Genomic DNA, 12,058 nt, shown 5'->3' with positions numbered 1-12,058 from the left:
CAATAGGCAGAAAGGCAGGTACCTGACTGGCATAAGGAAGCCTTGAAGTTAGGTTCTGGGCTGGCCATATGACTTTGGTTCAGGGTCTGGGCTCCAGGCCACTGAGAGACTGGTTTAAGCAGTTCAGTGGCCTAGCACTGTAGGAATGAGGTTATCAGCAGGAGCTAAAGTCAAGATTCAAAGTTCAAGGAGACTAGACAGTCTCTGGCAAATTGAACCTGGGCTATGAGGAAGGACTTTGGTCATTAGGGACAGGATGAGAATTTAGCCACTAAGCTTAAGCAAAAAGTCATGCCAGAGCCACCAGCTAGGTATTTTTGGTGCCTTCCTATGGCCCAGTGCTTAGGTTGGTGCAAAAGCAATTCCAGCCTTTGCCACAACTTTGGCAAAAACCGCAATTGCTTCTGCACCAACCTAATACTAATCCCACCCACTTTCACTCATTAGTCTAGGGGAGGGCGAGTCTCCAGGTGAAGGGAGCTGCCTAGCAATGGGGTTCTGGAGTTAGAAAAGGGGTGATGTTAGAACTCAGATTTAGGAGCACCTCTCTTGCAATAAGAGCTCTGCAAATGTGGCCATTTGCCAAACATCAGGGTCTTTGGTTGCCTCCCATGGTTAGAGCTAGATGAGGCCTAAAGGTCCTATGCCCTAAATGCCATCTACAGATAGTGTTTTACAATAAAAGTAAGGCTCAGACCAAATTATTCCAAACAAACAATGATTTATTATCAAGACTACATGTTGGCTATGTAGACCGGAAACTTCCCCTTTCTGTCTTTGCACAGAAGTCACGCCCAAAGGCAGATTCAAGGATGTGCTAATGCTAGGACCAGCACAGCCTCTATCGAATCAGTTGACAGGGGAGGGATACGCAGAGGACCCAGAGAGCTCTGGTCACTGAAAGCCCCACTCCTGGCATTAGAGACCTGAGCTTGCTACATTCTTCTGCTTCCTTCATGTAGGAATGACAACACATGTAGGAATGAAGATTCTAATTCTCAATCTTCAGAATCAGTCATTTCTGCCAAAAAGTAAGCAAAACTCTAATGTATTTTACGCTAATTAACACACTTTCTGATATTGATATAAAAATGTTAAATGCCAGTTAACTACTCAAGTCACTTTTCATGTGGGCTCTGTTTATGTTGATCACCTCTAGGATATAAGGTGTATTTAACTTGTACGTGCACATCACACTGTATACAACTGATTTTAAAGTCAGTTGCCACACAGACAATAAAACAATTTCCATAAAGACCCTTTTGTCCTATAGTAAATATGGATTTGTAGCTACCAAACCCAAATGTGCAAAATGTCACTTGCTTCATTTCCTTTAAATCAGGCTATGTCTGATTCTAGCCCATATCCTGCAGGAGCAAAATCAGCCTTAAGCATTGCTTGGCATGCCTCCCCTTTCGTAAGGTACCCCATGAATCCCAAGGCCCATTGATACCTAGGAAATGTGAGAAGGGTCTCTAATGTCCTCTCCATCATGATCTAGTGGCTCTGGTGCCACAACTGAGAACTCTGTGTCTAGGACAGAACGTTCCCAGACACATCACAGCCATTTCCCCAAAGTCTACCTCTTCCCTGTGAAATTTGAGGACTCCACACCGACCAATATCTCTGGGCTTGGGAAAATCTCTGTTACGAATCCTACCTCTACTCTCCACCCTTTCCTTTTCCCTAGCTGAGTCATCTCCTAAATACACGATTAGATCATTGTTCAGCTTTTTTTTTTTTTTTTTTGAGATGGAGTCCAGCTCTGTCATCATTAGGCTGGAGTGCAGTGGCGTGATCTCGGCTCACTGCAATCTCTGCCTCCTGGGTTCAAGTGATTCTCCTGCCTCAGCCTCCAGAGTAGCTGGGACTACAGGTGCATGCCACCATTCTCTGGCTGATTTTTCTATTTTTAGTAAAGATGGGGTTTCATCATGCTGGCCAGGCTGGTCTTGAACTCCTGACCTCATGATCTGCCCGCCTTGGCCTCTCAAAGTGCTAGGATTACAGGCGTGAGTCACTGTATCTGACCCATTGTTCATCTTTTATATTATTATGACAATGAAAGTGCTATTTGGAGCTGAGGCATACAGTAAACCATGACTATTTTCCTTTTCTGTATAATATTTTGTTTTCTTAGAAGTTAGTAACTGACTTTTTGTTTGTTTGCTGTCTTAGTTTTCTAATGATCATTATTCAAACCCAGGCTCTTAGCTATTTGTCTAAATTTCCTCTCAAAACATTCCAGTGCATCATGTATTTTACCCATTTAATCTGCCTGGACAGTGTCTCCTGCAGCCTTCTCATCTGATGCAATCTAGACAGGTGACGTCTCAACCTGTTGCAGAGCTATCATCTGGGATCTTTTTTTCCGGAACTTGGACTTCTCCCCTTTTTGTTCTGCATGTATCTCCTTCCTTCCTCCCTTCTCTATCCTATGTCTTCCTTTTCTTGGTTTACTCTTGATTTGGTGGAACACATCCTCCAATAGCTTTCTAAGAAAAGGCAAACAAGAAATTTTTGGAAACCCATTGCCTCTGAAAATGCTTTTATTGTACCCTCAAACTTAACTAACAGTTTTGCTGAATATAAAATATTAGTTTGAATTTTATCTTAAAATTTTTGAAGGCATATATTGATTGTCTTCTAACTTCAAGTGTGGCTGTTGAGAGGTCCGAAGTCTCCTGATTCTTGATTTCAAAAATGTAATCCTCTTTTTCCCTCTGGAAATTTTAAGAATCTTTTCATATTTAGTATTCTGAAATTTTATGAAGATGTGTCTTAGGTTTATATTAATTCACTATGCTGGATACTTCAATGAGCCATTTCCATCCAGAAATTCATTTTTTTCCAGCTCTGGGAAATTTTCTTGAATTATATTATTGATTAATTCTTCTCTGTGTCTTCTCTCAGGAAATCCTGTCATTTAAATACTACACTACCCTCTTGGACTGGACTTCAAATTCTTACTTATGTCTTCTATTTTCTAGAAGAACTTTTAAAAACTTATTTGGAGTTCTGTCATTCTCATTTTTTTTCTTTAAAAGTGACTTTTCATTTCACTTAGAATAAAATTTGAATTCCCTGTCATGGTGTGCAAGGGCACAAAAGATACTGCTGTTGAAAATGTCTGAAACTTCTCCTCACACCATATTTACCTTCTCTCACCTGTATTCCAACACCTTTCATCACTCAAGAATTTTGCATATTCTATTTTCCTCTTCTGGAAAAGCTCTTGCTCCAACTTTTTACCTGACCTTTTTCATATTGCAGGTTTTGCAATATCATTTTTTAAGAAGCCTTCCATAACCTCATAAACAAAATGTCCTTTCCTGTTATTCTCTTCCTAGTACTCCGTTTTCTTTCTTTAAAGTCTTTATTAATTCTTTCAGTAAGGGTGTGTAAGTAGAAAACTCTTAGTTTTCTCTACATGGAAAGGTGCTAGTATAGCTGAAAATGGAATCCTGACTCAGCAGTCACTGTCCTTCAGTCTTTGGAAATATTATTTTCATTGTTTGGCATTGTTTGTTATGAAAAGGTTTCTGTCAATATCCTCATTCCTCTTTAGATCTGGCATTTCTTTCTAGCAGCATTTTAGACTTTCTCTTTGTCTTTCATATTGTTTAGTTTCGTTATAATGTGTGTAGATAAACATTTTTTGTGCTTCTTATGTGGGACTTAGTTTCGATCTCAGGACTTGTGTCTTTGTTCAGTGCTGTTTCATCCCACCATTGTCTTTTGGTTATATTGCTCAAGGACATACTATGTTTTTTTCTTCTAGTACTTGAGGTAGACATGCATTGGAGCTCCTCATTCTCTCCTTTATTTCTCCTCTCTTGTTATTTGTCTTTACAGCATTTAGGGATTTTTCTTCAGAGAAGCCTTTCAGACCTCTTGTTCTCTCATGAGTTGTGTCTATTCTGCTGCTTAATTTACTGAGTTTACCTCTTCTTTCATTTACTGTATTTTTCATCCTTAGAATTTCTATTTGGATTTTTTTCAAAATTTCCCAGTCCTTTTTCAAAATATTAGTCTTTTCATAATGCCTTAAGGAGTCATTTCCTACCTACATCTCTTTGTACATTGTAAATATGTTGACTTGAAAGTCTCCATCAGGTTGCTCTAGTCTCACTAGGTAGGGATTGTAGCAGGCTTAATGGTAGCCCCCAAAAAAGGCATTCCACATCCTAATTCCTGGGACCTGGGGATATTATACAGCAAAAAAGAAAATATCATCATGCATGGGAAAAGATGTGACTAAAGTGAGGATCTTGAGAAGAGGATTTTATCCTGAATTATTCAGGTGGATCCTAAATGCAATCATATGTATCCTTATAAAAAAAAATGGAGGAGGTGTTTTGAGGAGAGTGTGATGTAAAGACAGAGGCAGAGATTAGAGTGATGTTACTATACACCAATAAATACCTGGAGCCACTGGAAGCTGGAAGATACAAGGAAGGGACTCTCTCCTAGAGCCTTCAGAGGGAGTATGCTCCTGTTAACACCTTGATTTCAGACTTCTGTTATTTTAAGCTACCCAGTTTGTGGCCATTTGTTATAGCAGTCACAAAAAACTAATATGTCCATGAATTATCGAGTTTTTAAATCTGACTAGTCTCACCTTCAGGTTTTGTCATTTCTGTTCTGTTGGTGTATCTGCAGTGAGAATTATTTTTTCCCAGAAATCTTATCTATACCTTGGATTGTGGAGTTGTCCTAGGTGACAGCTTAACATTTTTTCCCTCCCAGGATGCTGCAGGTTTGAATTGTTCCTGGTCTGTTTTGGTCAGCACAGAACAACACAGAGTAGTGTGAATTTGGCCTACACCCATGCATAGTGTAGTGTGGGGTTTCTGATCTCTTGAGGGTGACTGTATTTCCACCCTGTAGTGAATTCTTATCCTTTTGTGTTGCCTTGACATCTATTTTGTATGCAAGTTTTAACTTTCTTAGGCCAGAAACAGGGCTCAGTCACCCTTGACACAGTTTCCAGTTCTACATTGCACCCAAATGTCTCAAGCTGGTGGACGGAAGTAAGAATTTAGGAGCATCTCTCTTACCGAGAAGACTGGGCTCCCTGCTTTCCCACGGAAAATTTCCTTTAAATGGACCATCAGGCATTTGCCCATGAATTTAAAGTATTCCATTCCCTATTCCCTTATATGTGCTGCTAGTCACTAGATGTGCTCTCTCTCTGCCTGACTCATCATTCTCATCATTCCTGGGTTGATTGCAAGACCCGGGGATGGAGGACTGCTCTCCTGAATTACTCCCTCCTTGTCCAGGATCTGTAAATAAAACTGTCTGAACTTGTTTTCTGTTGTACTGGGTATATTGAATGTGCACCTTCCAGCTGGAGAACTAGGGGCTGCCCTAGGTTGGCCTTTCCCCAGTATGCCAGGTAGAACAAAAGGTCAGCCTCCCAGTGCTAGAGCCATGGTCAGGCAGGTATAAAGTGAACATGGGTCAGACAAGAGCCGTAAGGGCATCTGCCAGTAGAAACAAGCTTTCTTTGTAAACCCCTGGTGACGGTTTGGGCAACCAGCTATGAGGCTGTTCACCAGGTTAAAGAAGTATCCCTCAAAGGCACTGTAAATGCTATATCCAGCTCCCCTTCATTTTCCATTTAGGCAAAATTGCTAGCTTCTCTAGTACTAGAACCCCAATTTAGCCAAGAGCTCTTGAAACACAGTCATAGATCAGGGAGGCCATCATGCTTCTTACTAACTGCCTGAGCAGGTGAACAAAGTTCTTATAGTCTCTCCTCATTGATGTGGCACCTTGACTTTATACAAGAATCCCAGTCCTGACACCTAATCCATGAGCTACTTATGACTCCTGCCACAAAACTTTCTGTCTACTCTTAATACCCCTTTGGGTCACAAGGATTTATCTCTAATACTTTAATTTGGGTTTTAGTTTCATTTGGCATGTGGACGTTTTTCTTCTAAATTTTTTGTATTATGTTTTGTCAAGCATATGTATGTGTTCATAGCAAGATGCAAGATTTTACACACCTGTTCTGTCTTCCATCTTCCCTGGAAATCTCAAAGCTTCCTTCTCCAATTTGAAGTGAGGGTTCCCTTTACATAGTCTCATTTTTCTGGCAAGGTGAATATTAGAACAATTTTCAGTTTTCACTGTGGATCAGAATCACTAGGGACAATTTGAAAGATACAGAAGCCAATGCTTTACCCTGAAAAAGTTAGTTTCTGTTTTAGGGTGGGCCAAGGTATAGGTATTTTCTGCAATGTCTTTAGGTGTTTCCACTGTGCAGCCACAGTAAACAAATATTGTCCTAAGGGATAATATGGCTCAGCTCCAGAATTCTAATCATCCAAATAGAAACACATTGGGCTGGACATAGGACTTGACTCAGCAGAGAATGGGCCAAACAGAGAAGAGCCTAAAACTTCTTTAGTTCAAGAATGCTACATAGAGCACTAGATAAATATGAGAAGCAGGTCATCAAGTATCCAAGGAGTTGAGTAGTGAACCACATGTTCTCTCAGGAAATAAATTTCCTGCAAAGTTCCATGGAAACCAGTTATGGTCCAGTGCTTAAGGCATTCAATCAATCAATCCTCATCATGGAAAAAGCTGGAACTCCAGCTCTCCATTATGCCAGAATAACAGTTGGTAGTACTCCAGCCATCAATTCTGATGAGGCTCATCCTGCTGCTGCTTGCTATAACATGCAAGCCTTGGACTCAGCCTGTGATCATGAAAACTGAGCTGGCAGGATCCAGCTGGAGTTGAAGTTCTATCATATTGCTACTAAATCCTAGGCCCTGATCACTGCAGGGCAGGGGCCAGTACTTCCTTGATCATGCAACAGAAAAGCCAGGGTCCCACTTTAAGAGTGTAAATTCAGTCCTACCAGATTGTTGGGTGCAATCTCAGAGAGTCGTGAACAACAGGGTACACACGTACCAGCTACTAATCCTGTGCCCATGAGCTTTCCCTCTAATTATGCTACTCAGTGATCAGCCCAGCAGGTCTGTCATATATGCTATCTAGGCTTCTCTCATTGCTTACATGAAGATACTGTATTTTTTACTTATTAATTTTTGTTGCTGTTTCTTACATGTAGAATGTAAGCTTCATTCGGGCAGATATTGCCTTTGGTTCACTGTCTAGATTGGCTCCTGACACATAGGTGGTACTCAATATTTTTGATTGAGTGAATGAATGAATGGGTGGATGAATGAATAGATGAAAATTAAGAAGCTTGAAATAGGAGGTCAAGAACCTAGGCAGGTAGTTACAGTAGACTGATGTCTCTAATGCCTAGAAATGGAGGTGTAGCCTTAGGCAAGTCATCCTAACCCTCTTAAGACTTAGATTCCTCATGTATAAGCTACATAATAGAGGCTTTTATTTCTAGATTAAAATGAGTTAATTCACAACTTGAAGCCATAAAAAAATTTATTATGAATGACTTCAAATCCTTCCACGTGTAAACAGAGCCACTTTCTTTCTGACTCACTTTGGAGATAGATCCAAGGAAAGACTTCAGAAAAAGCGAGGTTACCGTGAGTCAAAATGGTAAAAGCTGGGTGTTTATTTTCAAGTGGACGATCATGGTTGTTTCCCCTTAAAAAAGAATCCATTATTTTCAGAATTAAGCGATTAAGGGCTCCTTAGGGAATACCTTCCCCCATACTTGCTGGAAATGAGGCAATGGCCAAATAAAAAAGTCATAAAAATAAAAATAATTATTTGGCCAGGTGTGGTGGCTCACACCTGTAATCCCAGCACTTTGGGAGGCTGAGGCAGGCAGATACTCTGGAGGTCAGGAGTTCGAGACCAGCCTGACCAACATGGTGAAACCCCATTTCTACTAAAAATACAAAATTAGCTGGGCTTGTTGGCGCATGCCTGTAATCTCAGCTACGTGGGAGGCTGAGGCAGGAGAATTGCTTGAACCCGGGAGGCAGAGTTGCAGGTGAGCTGAGATCACACTATTGCACTCCAGCCTGAGCAATGAGAGCAAAACTCTGTCTCAAAAAAAAAGTTATTATTATTATTTGACATCTTTAAGATGATGGCTCTCTTGCTTAATTCGATTTAACCAGGGAAATTTTCTACAGCTGACTTTCAAAAAGCACTTTGCAAATTTATTTAATGCTTCCTTAGTTTGGGGACAGAATGGTTTTGGAGACAAATGTGGCCTTCCTGTCTTAGGGTTTAATAAAGGTTGAGATGTTAGGGTGTGAGTGGAGGAGGTAAATATGGGTCAGCATGGCTTCCTTGGGTCTCCCATGGCATCACAGAATATTAGGGTTGGAAGGGTGGTGAGAGTTAATCTGTGACCACCCTTGCCTGGGTCCAGCCCTAGTGAAAGGAAATTTATTTGAACATCTCCCCTGCAACCCCAGTCCATTTGCATTTTGCAAAGCTTTCTTAGCAAGGACTTCCTGATGCTGAACCAACATCTGTGTCCTCGGAACTACTGCCCATGGGCTCAGATCTCCTGGGAGTGCACAAAATAACTCTTATTCATTATGACTTGGCATCCCTTTATGACTCCCTTGTGCTTTTCCTCCCTCATCCATCCCCCTACTGAAAACTCTGTATGGCTTGCCAAATACCCAAAAGAAAGGGCAAGGAACCAAGCTCTGCCTGGTAACACTAACATGCAGCCTACGATTCTTGGTTACTCTTGAGTGGCATCAGTTCATTTTCCCTCACCTGCTCTCCAGGCTTCATATCATTCTTGGCACAAGGGGAAATAACTCTCTCTCTCTCTCTTTTTTTTTTTTTTTTTTTTTGAGATGAAGTCTCACTCTGTCACCCAGGCTGGAGTGCAATGGTGCAATCTCGGCTCACTGCAACCTCCGCCTCCAAGGCTCAAGCGATTCTCCTGCCTCAGCCTCCCAAGTAGCTGGGATTATGGGCATGCGCCACCAACCCCTGCTAATTTTTGTATTTTCAGTAAAGACGGGATTTCACCATGCTGGCCTGGCTGGTCTTGAGCTCCCGACTTCAGGTGGTCCACCCACCTCAGCCTCCCAAAGTGCTGGGATTACAGGCGTAAGCCACCGTGCCCAGCTGGGAAAATAACTTTTTAAGGGATCAAAGAGGTTAAAGGTCAGGTGTGTCTCCCCCAGGAAAAAATAATCTCTCTGTGGTGTCAACACAATGAATAGGGTTCCTCACAGCCTTTGTATTTGAGGTCCATCTGAAATCTTCCTGGGTACTGTGAAGAACCAGTAAAATGAGTGAGTCTGGGTGATCCACGTGATAGTGAGCTTTGCCATCCCTAATGAGGGAGAAAAAAAAATCAGAGAAAGGCATTGCTTATTTGCCTGCTCAGCCAAGGGTTGGGTGGGAGGATGGTGTTTGTTAACTTTAAGATAGCCTTAATTTTATTTGTTTTTCCTAAGCAACATCTACTTGTACAATGATTAGGCATTGACATTCACTAACACAGGAAGTAAAATGTCTGAGGTTTGTGTCACCAGGAGTGTTCAACAACAAAATAAGACAGACACTCGTGGGAGTGATTTGAGTGCATTTTTCACACTGTGCAAAGGTTCATTCTAGAAGAATGTGTAGTATTCAGAGGATGCAGCCATTGAGAATGCAGTTTTCTGTAGCAATAGGAGGTCATTTTCCCTAGAACTGTGGGCACGGGATGGATGACGAGGGACACTGACCATGTGCATGCGCCATGTGAATGAATGCCTAATGAGGACTGGCGGCAGCAACATCTCAAAAAATACTTTCTGAATAAATGAATAAATTTCTCAGGCACACAGTGAAAAGAATGCAGTACATTCTGTGCACTCTTTCTACATTACAGAGTGCATTTACATATATTATGGTATTTTCTTTCCTAACCTTCCTATGAGGACTAGAGCAACCCCCACTTCCCGCCCCATCCCCCGCCAGCCAGCTTCTGCTTTTTACAAATAAGTATCTGGTCCTTGCCCTATGAGTTAGTGTCGGAACTAAGGTGAGTTTCCTAATCCTTAATAGAATTCCAAGACACTCTGCCATTTGGCCAGTGACTTTAAGGAAAACACTCTCGATCCTTAGTTCTCATTTGTGGTATCAGAATACAGCATCAATATATCCTGAATGCCCTGCGCCCTTCCACCCTCCTCCCTTGGTTAAAAAGAAAAAAGCGATGCTATCCAAAATAGGATTTTTGAGCATGTTAAGTATTGTAGGACAAGTGTGACAAAAAGGAAAATAATATAATTTAAAAGTCAGTTATTCCATTTCTCAGTCTCCTCTCCTAGACTTCCAGCAATAGGCATTTGAGTAGATATTTGAAAAAGTGTAAAACACGGCAATCAATTGAATTTTTCCTGTTAATGAAATGAGAGAATCGAATGCCTCCACAGAGAAGTGGTATGGCATTGTCCCTTGACTCTGAGGAGAAGGTGGAACCAGACTTCAGACTCCAAGAATGCAGGAGATGTGGAGCGCACCTTGGAGATGTACTAGCTCAACCCTGTCAGGTTACACATGAGGAAGCTGAGGCAGAGAAGGCTCGTGAAGAGTGATGTAGTTGTCAGAGGCAGGGCTGACTCTCACCCCCAGGTTTCCTAACTTCCAGAGCCCTTATAGCTGTGGGCTCCAACTGTCTATTTCACTGGCTCCCTGCAGCTGAAACAGCCGTTTTCATCACTGGGGTCTTTGTGTGCTTGTGTGCGTGTGTGTGTGTGTGTGTGTGTCCACAGGCATGCCCTATTTTCTCATCTACCCCCCTCCCACAAAACAGAGTTCAACACCTATAACCAAGCACCATAAAGCTGTGCATTAACATTTCAGTACCTACAAAATAAAATTAAAGGCTTTCTCTTAGCCTTGCTGTGTCTCAACAGTAAGGATGAAAAACCAAACTACAGTGCTCCCTAAATTGTAGTTGTCCCCAGCAATTTCTAGATTCCACTTAAGAGATCAGTTTCAAAGAACAAGCAGAGGATGAAAAGGAATCTGGGAAAGCTGTCAGCAGCTCCCCACTCTATCCCCCATGTGGGTCCCCACCCCCTCCTCAGCCTCAGCCTTGGCTTTTGGAGCCCACTGCCCTCTTGGGACACAGTCCGCCCTCCATCATCCTACCTACTGGCTCCGCATCCCTCTCACGTCTTTTTAAAGAGATATTTTGGGAAGCAGCACACGCACATCCAGACACCAATTACTCAATCTCCCAGCAAGTATGGAGATGATGGAAGTATAGCCCTCCGATCTCCTAGCAACAGCGTGGGGGAGGCTGCAGCGCGAGCTGGTTGCCCAGCACCACCCTGCGTAGAAGGCATTTGCGCATTTCACTTTTGTTGTCTTTGACGGCCATTTCTAAAACGGGCTGGCTGTGTATTCTTGGGGGGATTTTAGGCACTTAAGTTATTCTTTTAAAAGATCTCTGCTGACATCCACAGGTCCTATAATTAACATCTCAAGCCTTCACAGGCCGGAAGTGTTCAGGAAGTGTTCCATCACCCCTAAAAATACAGAGCCCCCTCTAGGTCCTCCTCCGGCAGTTTATTAGGGATTTGTCCGGACTGTTCCCTCCTTCCTCCACGCTGCCCTCTCTCGCCTTTACACATATTCACCCTAGATGTGGACTCAAGCACTCTTTTTTCTTTTTTTTCCTCCAATTTGTGAACTCTGCCCTGTTTAAAAAAATCAAGAAGATTATAGTCACTGGACATCTTAGTTTGCTTTTTAGCCTAAAAAGACTCCCTAGCTATAGCATCACTTCACACCTGTTGTCCCACTGCCTCCCTAATCTCCAGCTCTGCTCCCCCTGCCCACCTCCCACAGCAAATGTGTCACTGACAAGAGGAATGTTTGACAAACTGGAGTAAGAATTGATTAAATGAGGGAGGGAGGTGAGAGCTAGCGTGATAGCTAACTCTCCTCACTGGAAATACTCAGAATCCCAGGGGAGAAGGCTGTTGAGTGCAAAGGCAGTACTTTCTGTAGTTCATAGCAGAGGGATGGATATTTGGGGAAAGAAAAATAGAGGATCAGAGAGAAATGCGGGATTTCCATGATCAATAAAAGAAAACTAAAGGGCGAGAGACTTGAGGACAGCTGCATC

General features: G+C 42.2%; 1 long non-coding RNA gene across 1 annotated transcript; it reads right to left on the bottom strand.

Annotated features, from left to right (window-relative positions):
- Window positions 1-748: 748 nt before the first annotated feature.
- Window positions 749-11,194, bottom strand: LOC117099304. Its single transcript, XR_004443753.1, has 3 exons — window positions 11,077-11,194; window positions 6,018-6,103; window positions 749-1,021 (listed from the first exon to the last, which is right to left on the bottom strand). It is a non-coding gene; the product is annotated as an uncharacterized LOC117099304 (long non-coding RNA).
- Window positions 11,195-12,058: the final 864 nt, after the last annotated feature.

The sequence above is a fragment of the Trachypithecus francoisi genome, unplaced genomic scaffold (genome assembly GCF_009764315.1).
Source record: "Trachypithecus francoisi isolate TF-2019V2 unplaced genomic scaffold, Tfra_2.0 Lachesis_group16, whole genome shotgun sequence".
NCBI lineage: Eukaryota > Metazoa > Chordata > Mammalia > Primates > Cercopithecidae > Trachypithecus > Trachypithecus francoisi.
Note: the sequence above shows the minus strand (reverse complement) of the source record. Positions and strands in the feature narration are given on the sequence as shown.